This window comes from Sciurus carolinensis, chromosome 9, assembly GCF_902686445.1.
Source record: "Sciurus carolinensis chromosome 9, mSciCar1.2, whole genome shotgun sequence".
In the NCBI taxonomy this organism is placed as follows: Eukaryota; Metazoa; Chordata; class Mammalia; order Rodentia; family Sciuridae; genus Sciurus; species Sciurus carolinensis.
In genome coordinates, this window is record NC_062221.1 from 59,109,170 (window position 1) to 59,127,231 (window position 18,062).

The window sequence follows — 18,062 nt, forward strand, 5'->3', positions numbered from 1 at the left end:
GAGTGCAGAACTGGGATCAGAGGCTAGGTTTTCCCTGTGAGTTCTTTCTCCTGCTTGTTCTTTCTACTGGATGTACTGTGCTTCCTGCCCCAGTTACCACAGCTGGAGTAGGATGGCAGAGTGGCACAAGCTGGGGAAGAATCCAGTGGCCACTGGAAACTGAATATATTAGATAGCCACAAGAACAAGTGATGTCCTTTCACAGAGTCTCTTGCTCCTTAGAATAGCATGCTTCATTATGCTTTTATGTATATATAAATGTGCCACAATGTAATCCACCATTCTGTATAATTAATATGCACCCATAAAAAATAACATACTTGAGACAGAAGTGCATCATTTGGTCCTACTCTTCAAAGACCTGGCTGGAATTCTGCTCTTTTTGTCCCCCTAACCCCATCTTTTTTGTCCCCACCCTAAGCCATCATAAAGACACTTAGAGTTGAGTGGGGACAGTATTTGTTTTGCAATTACTCTTAAGTGCCCTGTAGTTTTGTGGCATCTAAGTGGTATGACCTAGATACCAGTTCTGAGAAACTGAATTCAGCCCAGGGTCTGTATAGAGAGGAGCATGAATCAGTTAGATCAGGGAATATGGTTCAGTCCAGTGTGTGGATAGCATTTAGATCTAATTCTACCCTCTGTGCTTTTTGAGATCCTAGCTGTCAGGGCTCAGACCCAATGCTGCCTCCCTTTCTGGGAAGCCTCACTGGAATTCAACCCTCCTAGATTATTACAGCACTTGTTCTGCTTTGTTACTTGTCAACTATGAGAAATTGTAGAGAATGTATCAGAAAATAAGATGCAGTCATTACCTTCAATGGCTCACAGTTGAGTGAGGGGGACACACCCACACACAAACACACACACACACCTATAAAACAATGTCACATGACAAATACTCCAACAGGAAGTCTGATAAGTGATTCCACGTGTATGCATATTTATTCTTACACACTACTCTACATGTCTTCTTCATGTATGATATAAAAGTGATCACCAATATCCAATTAATCAAGTCATCATGAAGAATATTATTAATAGGAGTGTAGGCCTAAGACTTGAGCTTTATCATAGTACTTGGAAACACATAGATGCCATGCGACAATGAACTGAAGACCACTCCTGCTCACCAAGGTCAGATTTCAATCAAAGAGGAAGTTGGCAAGAAAACCGAGGACTTCCTGAGGGAGAGGGCAGGAGAGAGGTGTGTCATTGCAGAACCAGAAAGTTTCCACCCACAAACCCAATTCCTTGCCTCTGACAGGTCGAGTTCCACCCTGTAAACATTTTCTATTCTTTTACTTGACCCTTTGTTAGAGAGTGAGTACTTAGCTCTCAGTCATCTTGGTAGGTGAAGTTCCTTTCTGGTTGGATTGTTAACACTGGGAACTCTCCTGTTTAGCTTCATCTGAACCATCTGAACCAACCATACCTCCACTGGCCACTATTTGTGTCTACCTCCCTTTGTCCAGATAAAGAAAGAAGAGGCTTAAGGACCTGCCATAGCCTAGCCAGGTAAGACCAGGTGGCTTGCTGCTGATTATACAGATAAGGGGTGTCTCTCTATGGGCTCCTGTGGCCTAGGCTGGGTTTCTGGCCACCTCCACCATGGACTTACAATTTGATCTATGCTCATAGTTTTGCATGACCATGTGAAACTCCTTTATTCTTCCTCACTGACCAAGATTGATGAGACTTGTAAACCAGTATTTTTCAACTTTATCTATATATGATTTTCTCCATTCAGTGACTTAGTGAACTGAGGCTTAGTTGGTTGAGATGATCTGTTCAAGTCTGAGCTGTAGGGTAAGGCCAAAAGGAGATCTGCAGACCCTTCTCTCTTCCTTTGCTATATCACCCTGCTGGGTCACATCTTAACCTGAAAAGCCCAAAGTGAAAAGGTTCCCTGAACTTTCAAATGGTGAACAAGTTACTTCTTGGCAGGCAGGTTGGGAGGGATATGTTTTTAATTCACCTGAGAGTGACTTTATAATAATATACAGGCTTTGTCACACAGGGTTATTTTCAGACAACAAATGAGAGCATGTATGTAAAAGGATCTTGTAAACTGAAAAATGATATGCAAATGGGAGAGACATGACTATGTGGAGCCTGATAAATGCTTTAAATCTCTGTATAAGCAGATGTTAATTTGGGACTGAATGACATTCTCCTAATGTCAGCAGCAGCATTGTAAAGCACAGATCACAAAGGCCCTTGGGAAACATTTTAGCTTTTCAGTCTTTCTGTGGTATGTGGAAAAGTAAACCTCAATGGTTGGGGGAGACACCCCCAAACCCTTTCAAACTGACTCCTGCAATTTCCTCTCTTATGACAGTTATCATCATATCTCATTGTTCTACAGTTTTAAGAAAATCTCATCTTCAGTGATTATGTAGTTTATTTTTTAAGATGCTAATTTTAGAGCTATCATTTTCCTCTTTGTGCTCAAAAGGTTATATCATTTTTAGTTGTGGAATGAAATGTTTCCTCTGTGTGTGTGTGTGTGTGTGTGTGTGTGTGTGTGTGTGTGAGACAGACAGAGAGAGAGAGAGAGAGAGAGAGAGAGGAAGAGAGAGAGAGAGAGAAAAAGAAAGAGAGAGTGTTTGGGTTTGTTAGAACAGTGCTAATAATATTCATCCCTGTGGACCCACCACAATGCAGTGGGTTGCAATGCCACATATCTTTGGCACTCTTCTCTATATTCTTTGGTCTTCCCAGTTAGAAGCATACTGAAGAAATTTTCAATCAATGAGCTCATACAAAATAAAGAAACTTGGTCCCAGAAAGATGAAATGTTATGGACAGCACGTCACACAGCCAGAGATCTTTGGAATCAAAAGTCAAATGCATGTCTCTTACTCTTCCACTGACCATGACACCTAGTGAAGGATGCTGGGAATCCCAAAGCAGTAGCATGTAATGTCATTACACCTTGTAGAATAGGGGAGTTGTCAAGAAAGCTCTATCTTTAACTTTGTTCTTGTGGAATATTTCTTTCAGTCAAATTTTGGAACCACTCATTAGGTGTAGGATGGGAAGTTGGGCAAAGGTGGTGGTGTCCTGATTTATTTAAGTTTATTTGGAGTTGGTATCTTGTAGTATCCTTTTAATGAGCTGTCACTCAATTCAATAGTTTCACAACTTGCTTGCTACTTAATTTTTTTTTTTTTTTGTGGTACTGGGGACCGAACCCAAGGCCTCATGTTTGCAAGGCAAGCACTCTACCGACTGAGCTATCTCCCCAGCCCACTAGTTAATTTTTTATTCAACATTATAGAATTTATCAGCAAGGTCAAGTCTAAGGCTTTGTTTAATCCAGAGGTTGCAGTCCAGTAGCTACCGGTGAATCCAGCATGCAAATGTGTTTTTATGTACTTAAGTACTAAATAAAATCAAACTAGTTTCAAGTATTCAATGTCCAGGAACTTTTTAAATAAAAATCCAAATATCACATTGTTCAGGAGGACCAGGGGGTCTGGTAATAATGGATCCATATCAAACAGGAATAACATATCAGCTCTGTCTGGGCAGCATCTGCTTCCTGTGGAGGAAACATGTGTTCCCCAGTTCTTCAGAGACCCCATGGTACCTTATTTAAGCTACCAGGTGCATGAGTTTGTCTCACTGATCTCATTCAACCTCTTATGTGTTGGAGTTCCCTTAAATAATTCTCTTTCAAAGGAAATTTAGCTCTACACATTGATAGGCTAGCTTACAGATCATTGTCACCAGGGAGGAGGGGAAATTAATTCCTTGGTCCTAACCTCTCATTATGTAAGAGGCAGGAGTAGATAGGATTACTTTGACAGAACAAACCTTTGACTCTGATACCTACCCATGATATTTTCTTGAGATAGATATCAAAACTCAGTGATGTGCAAGCTGAAGTATTAAGCAGGCTGATACTGTTTCAGCATAATCTCTAGAGAATATGAAGGAAGCCTGACACTTGCTGGGTAAGGTCCTTTACTCAAGATGACAGTTGCACAGAAATTAGTTAAGAAATTATGATGCACATGGATAGCAAAGTGGTGCTCTGTTTCCAAAGAATATAAAATAAATGACTGAAATCATGGAAACTTGGCAATGATATCATATCTATCTATCTATCTCTCTATATATATACACACATATATATTACATATATAATACATGTATATTCATGTATATATTACATATATAATACATATATATTTATGTGTATATATATATACATATATATATATATATAGTATTCATTATTAAACAGTCTCCCCTTGACTACTTGGTATATGACCTTCGGCTTGAGGATATAGGGATAAAGTATAGTGACCCTTCCATCCAGTATAGTGGTCTTCCATCCAGTAATGAAAACATGTATACAAATAACTACAACACAAAATGAAAAATAATTAAGTACATAAATTAGTGATGCAAGAAGAAAGCAAATGCAGTGGCTTAATAGAGTAAGGGGATTTATAGCAATGTAGTAGATTGCCCTCAGAGATGTTTGTAAGGAGAAAATGGCATTTGACCTAGACTTTGGCATATAAAGGTGAGAAGACTTTCCAGCAAAAGAAGAATTTAAGCAAACTCTCAATTTTTTACTGGCTGAAATACCCTTAAGGAATAGAAAGCATTCACTGTAGCTATGTCTAGGATCAGTGGAATGAAGCAGAATGAGGTTAGAAATCTGGTTCTGCATCAGATGGTGGGTGCTGAGTTGCAGGCCAAGGGTTTCAGATCAGGTACAACATGGTGGCTGTAATGAGCCATATGACTGTTAGCCAAACAATGATCCATGCTCTTGCCTATCTAACTTCATAATATGTCAATGACAAAGCACCTGGTTACATGTAGTTTAGCTCAGCTTCAAGTTTCCAAGAGAATTAATGGAAAAAAAAACACAGGATTTAGCACTTCAAACACAGTGGACAGTATCAGATACTAAGTATAGGAGGCAAGGTGGTAATCTACAGTGGAATCAGAAAAGATGGTGAAAATATTTTTAAAATACATTGAGAAACTTGCAAAAAATATTTTTAATGTGATAGATATTCCCTTCCCTTTCCCTGGTCTTTCTTTCAAAGAGAGTCTATTCTGAATTATCTGAAAGTTAGAAAAATGAAGTTGCTTAGGTTCTTCTAACTGGTATGATGGGGAGAGTTACTTTTGGTTGATAAACTTCCTTCTTTGGTCTGGAGAGCAGTTGTTACCTATGGAATAATTATAGAAGGTTCTTGGATGTCCTGACCTTGTACTCTTCCAAAACAAATAATTAATATATAAGTGTTCTACTGTGGTTCACAATATTCCTGAGTTGAAGGGAAGGTTCTCATCTTGCAAAGGATTTCACTGGTCACCAAACCAATTGCTCACTCATCCCCAATGACAAGATATTTGGTAAATAATCAAAAGTTTCTCATTTTTCAGCACATGGTCTTTTGAGATGACTTCGAATTGTCTCTGTATCTCAAAGGTTGTGCTTCAAGGGAGGTCTATAGGTGATGAGATGCAGAGCAAAGTGAAGAATGTGAACAAGTGTCATTCATTTAATTAAGGCATCTATTCAAGTTTCATTCATTCAAAACTATTTGCTGAATATCAGTTCTAGGTTTTATCTTTTTTTACAACCCATAACTAGTTCTGATAAGAGCAGTAGTGAACATAAAGAATTATTCCTCTTTTCAAGGAGAATACATTTTGGTTAGACAGATGGAAAATAAAATCATTTGGTAAAAAATATATATGAAATGTGAAACTATATAGAGGAGGAAAAGTGGTGAATAGTATGTGGGGGAGAGCTGAGATTTTGGAAAGGGTGCTTAGGAGAGGGACTCTACTTGAGTAACCCTTAGAATATGAGGGAATTGGTCACACCAGCATTGGGAAACCAGCCATTCCCTTTAGTTGAAACAGCAAGAACAAAGACTGAGGCAGGCGAATGCCCACTGGCACCTCTGAAAAATAAAACGTGGAGATGATTTTCAAAAGATGATCCTGGCACGGTGGTAAGAGGCAGTGATAAGGCATGCACCTGTCAGACACAGTAAGGACATTTACTCTGAATGAAATCACAAACATTTGCAGATTTGAGCAGTGGAACAAATAGTTTGACTTACACTTCAAAAGGATTCTTCTATCTGTGGTTTCAGGACAGATGAAGGTGGAGTGGGGAGAGGGTAGGCAGAAGTAGGGAGATTCCTTAGGGAGTTACTGCTATAATCTGGATGAGTAATGTGAAACTATGGACAACCAATGTAGCGATGGGAATGAAGAGAATGTTTGGATTGACTGAATGGGAGATTATGATACAGGGATAAATCAAGGACAATCCCTTGATTTTGCCTGAGCAGATGGTAGAAAGGAGTAGCCTTTATCTGAGGTGAAGACCATAAGAGAAACAAGTTTTTGAAGAAATATTGGGAGCTTACTTTTGGATAGGTAAAGTTTGAGATTCTGAGTAGTGAATTAATATAGAAATCTGGAATTCAGTGAAGTTATCTAAGCTGAAGATAAAATTGGAAGTCATTAATACATTCATGATACTTAATGAAATTAAATATAATCACCAAATGAGTTGGTATAGACAGAAAAGAGATTTGTGGCTGCCTTCTGAGATGCTGCAATGTTTGGGGGTGCAAGAGTAAGAAGAACTTACTCTAGCATGAAACAAATGGGAAAGAACATGGTAGAGTTGGGTGTTTTTTCACTGAATTCACTTAAGATCTCCAGCACATGGTGATAATGATATCTGTCTATAGACAATGAGCTGCCTTCTCATCTACACTCTGGTGCAGACCACTCTTATCACCACCTCTGCCCTGTGCTCCCCTCTGGTTTCGCTAGAATCAAGAGAGGAGATGGAGGAGGAACAGCCTAAGAGGTGGCCAACACCAGGTGAGCATGGTGTGTACTGGAACAAGGAGGAGAAAATGATTGGGTGGAACAAATGCTGCTGAGAGGTGGAGCTGGATAATGTCTGAAAACAGAACATGTAGCACTGTGACTTGAGGGGGCTTGAGAGAGAATAGGAGAAGAGGACTTGGAGATGGTGGATATGAGGTCTTGGAGATGATGGATATGGATGTTTTCCAAGGAGCTTATTTGCAAATGGAAAATAGGAAATACTGGAAGAAAAAGTGGGGGATTTCCCTTTTAAGGTGGGAGAATGATTCTAGAAATACACTTTGATAGAAATTGTAACATGATCAATGCATATAGAACATTTTATTTAATTTTTCTACAACTCTGAAATATTTCTGGTAAGGATTATCATTTAACATTTAAACAGGTAGGAAATATAAACAGGTAGGGATTTTAGGGGCTAAAATCATCTGCCAAAAATCACATAGTAAATTAATCCCAGATGAAAGTCAAGTTCTAAAAGCCAAGTTCATGGTTCTCTTCTCTGCCTGTCTCTACCCAGCTAATGTTAGAGATTACTTAGAGCATTAGAATTCTCCATAAAATCTTCACTTAGTTACCCTATCATGTTCTTTCTTTCACAAGTGTCAGGGAATTCACACTTTCTAGCAATGTCTCTTGAACTGAAGGAGCTTTCACATCAAATGTAGAATGTTTGAAGAATTTAGTGTTTACATCAATGAAAACTTGCAGTATTTTAAAATATTCTTCCAAGCACAAGGCTTCAGGTTGAAGCACCTGCATACTGGAGAATGGGCATGCAGCTACATCAATTTTTTTCTCTAGTGGTGAGTTTGTGTCTACTTACCAACATCTATGATGCTTCTATATGTTGTCTTCTTTCTGTCCACTTGAAGCTCATACTCACTTAATGATCTTTCTGTTTACATGGTGTTTCCATCTACTTTATTCCTGGTTGGGATATTCCTGGTCTTTATAAGCAGAGAGATACTGAAACACATACTCTTTTGACCAAGTCCAGCTTGTACAGAATAGAAACATTTGCCCATCATTTGTCACTCCCTCAGAGGTGGCTTTCCTACCCCATCACTGGTGGCCTCTAAAAGCAACTTCCCAGAGTGAAATATAACCCTTGTTTTCCAGCAGTAGGTTGTACTGGGTTCTTGGTGTCTCTCCAGTGGCTTGCCTTGTGAAAGAGCTCCTATATCCAAAGGTATTCAGACAAAGTGTGACTCTCTAAGGAGCATCAAGAGTGCTCCTGTGGCATCTTTTACAGATGATTGTTTAGTCCTATAATCCAGTCATCTTGCAATTATCTGTTTGCCTGATTCTTTCATAGACACGTTGCTTCTCAAAATCAGAAATTGCATTTGTATGTTTTATCCTAGTCTCCACCTTTCTTCTTTCCCTAGCACAGAGCTAAGCCAAGTGAACTCTTCCCCAAAATGCATTTTAGTTAGTGAATTAAGTTAGACACTCTTTTAATTCATTTAGCACCAGGGAGGTTGATGTACATTACATAGAGAAAAAGGAGGAGAACCTAAATTCTAGACATTCCCATATGCAGAGTTAATTAAACAAATCATATGCAAAACTTCAGAAATCAGCTACAGTGGTTCATTTTTCTCTTGAATTAGGGATACATAAACTTATATGACTGATGTGTATGTTTGGAAAAATCTGACATCATCATTACTCATGCCCTATAACACTTGTAGTATCAGTATAATCATTAACATCTGCTGATGTAATAAGCATTTAATTGATAATACATTTAATAAATGAAGAATTCTTGCTGATCAGTAAGTCAAAGAAGATGAAACTAATAAAAAAGTTCAAACATACCTGTGCATTTCAACCTTTAAATCTCATAACTTAAAAATAATAAGGCAAAGTAAAACAAATATTGGGCTAACTTTTTTTAAGCCATTAATTTTTTAAAATTAAAAATTATGAAACCTTATGCCAACTTTCACAAAAATCGTCCTTCATGAATTCTACTAAAATTTAAGTTAATATATCATTTCTGTGGAGGAAAGGAGCACAATTTAGCCATATAAACTAAAACCATAAAGTCTTTATACTTTGACCCAGCCTTCCCACCTCTAGGAATTTATATTGAGGAAGAAACTAGGACTATGAAAATTTTAACTTCAAGGATCTTCAGTTCATGGTCATTACAAAAGAAAGTAAAATTGGAAACAATATTAATGATTCATAATAGGGGATAAGGTAAATATGTTGACTGTATAATAGATTCTTGTATAGTCACTAATATGCTATTGTAGGAATTTATTTCCAGTTTTATTGAGGCATAATTGATAAATCAAAACAATATATATTCATGGTGTACAAAGTGGAATTTTGACTTAGGTGTACATGGTGAAGTGATTACCACAATCAAGCTAATGAACACATTCATTACCTCAGTATGTGTGTGTCTATTGTATATGCAAACACACAGGTATTTGTGTGTATGTATACATGTGTGAGGGGGTGAGAACATGGAAGATCTGCTCCCTTAGTAGTTTCAAGTATAAGACATTATTAATGAATTAATAAGTATAGTTGTGCTAATACTAGGGGAAAACAGGCTTGGATCAGAATAGCTTTTGATCAACTTAGAGCTCTACCACAGAGTACCTGTGTGACTGAGAAGTTCATCAGTCTTCTAAGATTCATTCTCTTAATTTGGAAGTAAAGATACTTGTAGTACCGAAGGCATAGGGATGGGAAGACTTAGAAATGGGTGAATGCCGGTAAAGTTAAGCACTTAGCACATGGCACCTGCTTAGAAAGTGTTGCCACCTTTGTCAATATTTACATATTGAGTGTAAAAGGCAGTTTGTGAAACAATTATTTGTAGCATAACTCCATTTTTGAAGTAGAAAATTGATGTTGTGAATGAAAAAATGTAGAAAAATCTTAAAGACTATGTATCAAAATTGTTTATTCTCATTTTCTTTCATCGTGAGTTGAAGGAAGATTTTTTTTCCCCTCCTTGCTTTTAAGTGTAGTCTAGAACATAGTAAGAAAAATTAAATGGGTCCAAATCATTATTATCATCAATCCCTATGAGTAAAAATCTATCAATGCAGTAGCAGCTTTTTGCCTGTTACCATGGTTATCCTCATGGTTAAATCATGTATGTGACCTCTGACCTTGATGTAGCCTTCCAAGGTCCTTGTAACACTATTACCTTAAATGCGACTTCTTTAATTGCCTGTTTACATATCAACTTCAGGAGCCAGAATTTTAGTTTTTATTTCCCCATCAACTCCTTCTGTACCCATAGCCTTACAACCCTGACTTATATTCTCTTGGTTCACCTCTTTGAAACAATATTTAAAAAAATTTCTCCCCTTAGTTATAAGAATAATGTGTGCTCAGTGCAAAGAACACTAGAAAATTTAGATAAGTACAAAAAGAATCATCCTTCATCCAGTTATTCAAAAAAATCATTCATAACATTTTAGTATGTGTACTTTCAAAGCATAAATGGATTATTTTTAATATATATTTTATAGTAGGCATTTTGTTTCACAATAGTATTTATTTTAGTGTCAATACATATTTAAAAGATAAATCTACATCTTTTATTACCTCCCTTCCCCAGGATAAGCCCCCTTGGACACTTCAGTGTGTCAGTTCTAATATTTTTCTTTGCTTATTTGTTTATACTTGAGGCTCTCAGAATAAAACCATGGGGTATGTGGAATTTAAGACTCTACTTTTTTATTTAGCATTATTCAGTGAGTCTTCATCAACACTTAATAGTCTTAAAATATGATTTCTAAGAGTTGGATAATATTCCACTGTGGTTATGTATAATACATAGTGTGATATAAATACCTTTAATTTTAAATCTCTCTGATTTAGAGGTGAGAAATGCTTAATTCATTCTCCCTTCTACTGAGTTCTATACTCCCTGCAAGAAGATCTATTTTTTATTTATTATTGAATTATAGTAGCATGATCAATGGACAAAGATAAAGTTCTTGTGCTGGATGACATGTTTCACTATGGCAACTTTTACTGTGCAAAGGGTTAGGGTTGTAAACGGTCTTTCAGTTCTTCCCCATTTGGTTTGGAATGAAGTCTCCACCCAGGCCCATATGAAGTCCTAGTCTAATAGAGTTGGAGGGAAACTGAGGTCCAAGTAGTTCAACATCCTTCTAGTACATAGGGAAACAACAATAACAGCAAGAAAAGTGGTGCTCAGAGAAAAGACATGGCTTAATTCTGAACCCAGAATTCCTGACTCCTACTACTTCAGGACTTTTCCCATCTTTATTAAATTTCATGTACTCTGCTCCCAATTGTTTACAGGTTCTTCTCACTTAGACTCAGCTGATTATTATACTCCTTCCAGCCTTCCTGTCCTCCTAACTTTCAAAATTATGTTTTGAATCCCTACCGTATTTTAGGAACTTTGCTGGCTCTTTACCTCCATTTGCTCATCTGATTCTTACACTATTCTGAGATACACATTGGATCTATTTCAAACTTGAGAATACTTGAATTTAAGGGGTTTTAATTGCTGTCTAACCCCAGGAAGCTGGTAAGCTGTAGAACCTGGATTCATGCCCAGGTCTGATCCCAAAGCTTTCTCCACTATGCCAGTCTATTTCCTGATAAAGGTATTGATTGCATGAAATGAATCAATTTATGTCTTACTGCCCTTTGTCCATTATCTTGTGAAAGGGTTGGCTTAATTAATTTTCCTAACACTTGTGTCTTTGAGTTGTAGAAGCTTAATACATCACCAACACAGTATGTTTAAATCAGAAGTAAAGACATCTTTCAAGCTCCAGTGGAGGAAGCTGAATTGTCTAGTTTAGCCACTTTTGCTAAGCAGCTCCTGGAAGGGCTACAGTAGGAATCAAAAATTGAAGTTTTGAGTTTCAAGATAGCGGACTAGAGGTGGCTGCATTTCATGTTGCTCCAGGACTCAGGAGTCAAGAAGAGGAGATATTGAGAGACTTGGGACCAACTCAAAGCCACTGGGTGAGTCTCTCCCATTGGGGAGGCATCCCAGATGGGGCAGTAGTTCCAGAACGCAGGGAACTTTGTGAAGTAGAGTTGCCCAACAAGACAACCCTCCCCCTGCTGGAGCAGTGAACTCGGACAACTGGGAATATCGTAGAGGAGGCCACTCAGCACAGCGCTTGGACTCTGAGCAACCACTGGGGCTCTGGGCAGTTGCCCAGAGGAGGAGCTGCGTGGCAGGCTGTTTGGACTCACGGTGACCGGTCCTGAACACCAGGGGGCTGCCTGAGGAGGAGGAGGAATGGGGCGGGTCACTTGGAGTGACTGCACCAGGGCTACGGGCAGTTATCAGGAGGAGGAGGTGCGCAGTGAGTTGCTTGGACTCCTAGCGAATGCACCAGAACACCAGGTGGCTGCCAGGAGGAAGAGGTGTGCGGTGGGTCGCTGGGACTCGGAGCAAATGTACGGGGCTCCAGGTGGCTCCTCAGAGGAGGGGCCGCATATTCAGGTGATTAGGTGCAGAGCAGGGTCCCAGGGCCTAGGAGGTTTCTTGGTGGAAGAGTCGCACAGAGACAAGCTGAGGGGTGGAGCGAAGGTCCCAGGACTGGGGGCAGATTCTCTGAGGAGGAGCAGCCTAAGGAGACTCGTCTGCTAAGGGCGAGGCTCCCAGGCCCAGGAGGTAGGTCTGGGCCCCTGGGAACATTGCAGAGGAAGGCAGCCCAGCCCAGGCAGTAGATGTAGATTGAGGGGAACCTCTAGGAGGTGAACTGACCAGCGAGACCTCCCCACCGGGTGAGTCTTCGCTGCCGGGTGAGGTTTTCCCACAAGGACGGTAAAATCAGAGACACAGGCACAAACAGGCCTTGCCTCAGCCCGCAGCCTAGTTCCCCTTTGGATGACCATTAGTCAACAAGTGGAGGCACCTTTGCCCACTATCAGGGAATATACCCCACCTGAAGGCCACCACCCCTAGAGAGGCAACTTCCTTGTGGAGCACCGCATTATCAACTTCCTCCAAGACTTCAGGCTATTGAAGGCTAAGAGGGGATATACTAGAAATCTTCAGGGACATTATAAATCAATAGAGGAAATCTGCAATATCTCAGCAGTCCACTGATACCTGAACAATATGAGAAAACAAGGGAAGAAAATACCCCAAACAAATCTAGATGTTACATCAATAAAATCCAATGACTGTATGGCAGAAGAAATGACAGAAAGGGAGTTCAGAATGTACGTAATTAAAATGATCAGGGAAGCGAATGATGAGATGAAAGAGCAAATACAGGCATTGAATGATGAGATGAAAGAGCAAATGCAGGAATTGAATGATCACACCAATCGCCAGTTAAAAGAGCAAATACAGGAAGCAAAAGAACATTTCAATAAGGAGTTAGAGATATTGAAAAAAAAAAAAAAAACAGAAATCCTTGAAATGAAGGAAACAATAAACCAAATTAAGAACTCCATAGAAAGTATAGCCAATAGGATAGAACACCTGGAAGACAGAACCTCGGATATTGAGGACAAAATATTTCACCTTGAAAGCAAAGTTGACCAAACAGAGAAGATGGTAAGAAATCATAAACAGAATCTCCAAGAACTATGGGATATCATGAAAATGCCAAATTTGAGAATTATTGGGATTGAGGAAGGCTTAGAGAAACAAACCAAAGGAATGAACAATCAATTCAATGAAATAATATCAGAAAATTTCCCAAATCTGAAGAATGAAATGGAAAATCATGTTCAAGAGGCTTATAGGACTCCAAATACACAAAATTACAACAGACCCACACCAAGGCACATTATAATGAAAATACCTAACTTACAAAATAAAGACAGAATTTTAAAGGCTGTGAGAGAAAAGAACCAAATTACATTCAGGGAGAAACCAATACAGGTATCAGCAGATTTTTCAATCCAGACCCTAAAAGCTAGAAGGGCCTGGAACAACATTTTTCAAGCCCTGAAAGAAAATGGATGCCAACCAAGAATCTTATACCCAGCAAAACTTACCTTCAAATTTGACGATGAAATAAAATCATTCCATGATAAACAAAAGCTAAAAGAATTTAGAAAAAGAAAGCCAGCATTACAGAACATTCTCAGCAAAATATTCCATGAGGAAGAGATGAAAAACAAAGAAGCAAATCAGCAAAGGGAGGAATTATCCTAAAGGAATTATCACATAAAGGAGAAACCAAGTCGTGTAAAAAATAAATAAATAAATAATATAATAAAAAATGAGCCAAATGACCGGGAATACAAATCATATCTCAATAATAACCCTGAATGTTACTGGCCTGAACTCATCAATTAAAAGACATAGACTGGCAGATTGGATTAAAAAGAAAGATCCAACAATATGTTGCCTACAAGAGACTCACCTCATAGAAAGAGATACTCATAGACTAAAGGTGAAAGGATGGGTAAAAACATACCATGCATATGGACTCAGCAAAAAAGCTGGGGTATCCATACTCATTTTAGATAATGTGAACTTCAAGCCAAAGTTAGTCAGAAGGGATAAAGAAGGACATTTCATACTGCTTAAGGGAAGTATAAATCAGCAAGACATAACAATCATAAACATCTATGCCCCAAACAGTGGCTCATCCATGTATGTCAAACAAATCCTTCTCAATTTCAGAAACCAAATAGACCATAACACAATAATACTAGGTGATTTTAACATGCCTCTCTCACCACTGGACAGATCTTCCAAACAAAAGTTGAACAAAGAAACCATAGATCTCAATAACACAATCAATAATTTAGACTTAACAGACATTTATTGAATATACCATTCAACCAAGAGTGAATACACTTTCTTCTCAGCAGCACATGGATCCTTCTCTAAAATAGACCAAATATTATGCCACAAAGCTAATGTTAGCAAATACAAGAAGATAGAGACACTACCTTGTATTCTATCAGATCATAATGGATTGAAATTAGAAATAAATGAAAAAGTAAAAAACAGAAGCTATGCCAACACCTGGAGATTAAACAATATGCTATTATATGATGAATGGATAACAGAAGATTTTAGGAAGGAAATTAAAAAATTCTTAGAGGTAAATGAGAACAAAGAAATATCATATCAAAATCTCTGGGACACTATGAAAGCAGTACTAAGAGGAAAATTTATTTCATAGAGTATATTGAACAAAAGAAGTAAAACTCAACAAATAAACGACCTAACACTACAGCTCAAAGCCCTAGAAAAAGAAGAACAGACCAACACCAAAAGTAGTAGAAGACAGGAAATAGTTAAACTCAGAGCTGAAATCAACGAAATTGAAACAAAAGAAACAATACAAAAAATTGACAAAATAAATAGTTGGTTCTTCAAAAAGTAAACAAAATTGATAAACCTTTAGCCACACTAACAAAGAGAAGATGAGAGAAAACCCAAATCACTAAAATTCAGAATGAACAAGGAAATATCACAACAGACACGATTGAAATACAAAACATAATTAGAAACTATTTTGAAAGTCTATACTCCAACAAAATAGAAAATTTCGAAGACATCAACAGGTTTCTAGAGACATATGAATTGCCTAAACTGAACGAGGAGGACATACACAATTTCAATAGACCAATTTCAAGTAATGAAATAGAAGCAGTCATCAAAAGCCTACCAACAAAAAAAAGTCCAGGACCAGATGGGTTCTCAGCCGAGTTCTACAAAACCTTTAAAGAAGAGCTCATTCCAATACTTGTCAAAGTATTCCATGAAATAGAAGAGGAGGGAACCCTCCCAAACTCATTCTATGAAGCCAATATCACCCTGATACCTAAACCAGATAGAGACACATCAAGGAAAGAAAATTTCAGACCAATATCCTTAATGAACATTGACACAAAAATTCTCAACAAAATTTTAGCAAATCGCATACAAAAGCATATTAAAAAGATAGTGTACCATGATAAAGTGGGTTTTACCCCAGGGATGCAAGTTTGGTTCAACATCAGGAAATCAATAAATGTAATTTGCCATATCAATAGACTTAAAGTCAAGAATCACATGATTATTTCAATAGATGCAGAAAAAGCATTTGATAAAATACAGTACCCCTTCGTGCTCAAAACACTAGAAAAAATAGGGATAATGGGAACTTTCCTTAACATTGTAAAGGCCATCTATGCTAAGCCCATGGCTAATATCATTCTAAATGGTGAAAAACTGAAAGCATTCCCCCTAAAAACTGGAACAAGGCAGGGATGCCCTCTTTCACCACTTCTATTCAATATCATCCTTGAAACTCTAGCCAGAGCGATTAGACAGACCAAAGAAATTAAAGGGATACGAATAGGAAAAGAAGAACTCAAACTATCCCTATTTGCTGATGATATGATTATGTACTTAGAGGAACCAGGAAATTCTACCAGAAAACTTTTAGAACTCAGAAATGAATTAGGTAATGTAGCAGGTTACAAGATCAATGCTCATAAATCCAATGCATTTTTATACATAAGTGATGAATATTCAGAAAGAGAAGTTAGGAAAACTACCCCATTCACAATAGCTTCAAAAAAAATAAAATACTTGGGAATCAATCTCACAAAAGACGTGAAAGACCTCTATAATGAGAACTACAGAACACTAAAGAAAGAAATTAAAGAAAACCTTAGAAGATGGAAAGATCTCCCATGTTCTTGGATAGGAAGAATTAATATTGTCAAAATGGCCATACTACCAAAAGTGCTATACAGATTCAATGCAATTCCAATTAAAATCTGAATGATGTACCTTACAGAAATAGAGCAAGCAATTATGAAATTCATCTGGCAGAATAAGAAACCCAGAATAGTTAAAGCAATCCTTAGCAGAATGAGCGAAGCAGTGGGTATCGCAATACCAGATCTTCAACTCTACTACAAAGCAATAGTAACAAAAATGGCATGGTATTGGTACCAAAATAGAAAGGTAGATCAATGGTACAGAATAGAGGACAGGGACACAAACCCAAATAAATACAATTTTCTCATACTAGACAAAGGAGGCAAAAATATGCAATGGAGAAAAGATAGCCTCTTCAACAAATGGTGCTGGGAGAATTGGAAATCCATATGCAACAGAATGAAACTAAACCCATATCTCTCACCATGCACGAAACTAAACTCAAAATGGATTAAGGACCTCGGAATCAGACCAGAGACCCTGCAGATTACAGAAGAAAAAGTAGGTCCAGAGCTTTAACATGTCAGCTTAGGACCAGACTTCTTCAACAGGAGTCCCATAGCACAAGAAATAAAAGCAAGAATCAATAACTGGGATAGATTCAAAATAAAAAGCTTTCTCTCAGCAAAGAAAACTATCAGCAATGCGAATAAAGAGCCTACAGAGTGGGAGAAAATCTTTGCCAATCATACTTCAGATAGAGCACTAATCTCCAGAATCTATAAAGAACTCAAAAAACTCTACACCAAGAATGCAAATAACCCAATCGACAAATGGGTTAAGGAAATGAATAGACACTTCACAGAAGAAGATCTACAAGCAATCAACAAACATATGGAAAAATGTTCAACATCTCTAGTAATAAGAGAAATGCAAATCAAGACCACCCTAAGATTCCATCTCACCCCAATTAGAATGGCAATTATCAAGAATACAAGCAACAACAGGTGTTGGTGAGGATGTAGGGAGAAAGATACACTCATACATTGCTGGTGGGGCTGCAAATTAGTGCAGCCACTCTGGAAAGCAGTGTGGAGATTTTTCAGAAAGCTTGGAATGGAACCACCATTTGACCCAGCTATCCCACTCCTTGGCCTATACCCAAAGGACTTAAAATCAGCATACTACAGAGATACAGCCACATCAATGTTCATAGCTGCTCAATTCACAATAGCCAGATTGTGGAACCAACCTAGATGCCTTTCAATTGATGAATGGATAAAGAAACTGTGGTATATATATAGAATGGAATATCACTCAGTCAGAAAGAATGATAAAATTATGGCATTTGCAGGCAAATGGATGAAATTGGAGAATATCATGCTAAGTGAGAAAAGCCAATCTCAAAAACCAAAGGATGAATGATCTCACTGATAAGTGGATGATGACACATAACTGGGGGTAGGAGGGGTTAATGTTAGGGTTAGAGTTAGGGTTAGGGAGGGGGGCAAGAATGGAGGAAGGAAGGACTGTATAGAGGGAAAAGAGGGGTGGGAGGGTGGGGGGA

The 18,062-nt window shown here is 38.1% G+C and overlaps 1 protein-coding gene across 3 annotated transcripts in view; it reads left to right on the forward strand.

Annotated features, from left to right (window-relative positions):
• Positions 1-1,311: 1,311 nt before the first annotated feature.
• The window catches only part of Tprg1 (tumor protein p63 regulated 1), a 144,823-nt gene continuing 128,072 nt past the window's right edge, over positions 1,312-18,062 (forward strand). For all 3 annotated transcript variants that reach the window (XM_047563064.1, XM_047563063.1, XM_047563062.1), the window contains exon 1: positions 1,312-1,518. The gene's annotated coding sequence lies outside the window, so the exon portion shown is untranslated. The remainder of the gene's footprint in view (positions 1,519-18,062) is intronic.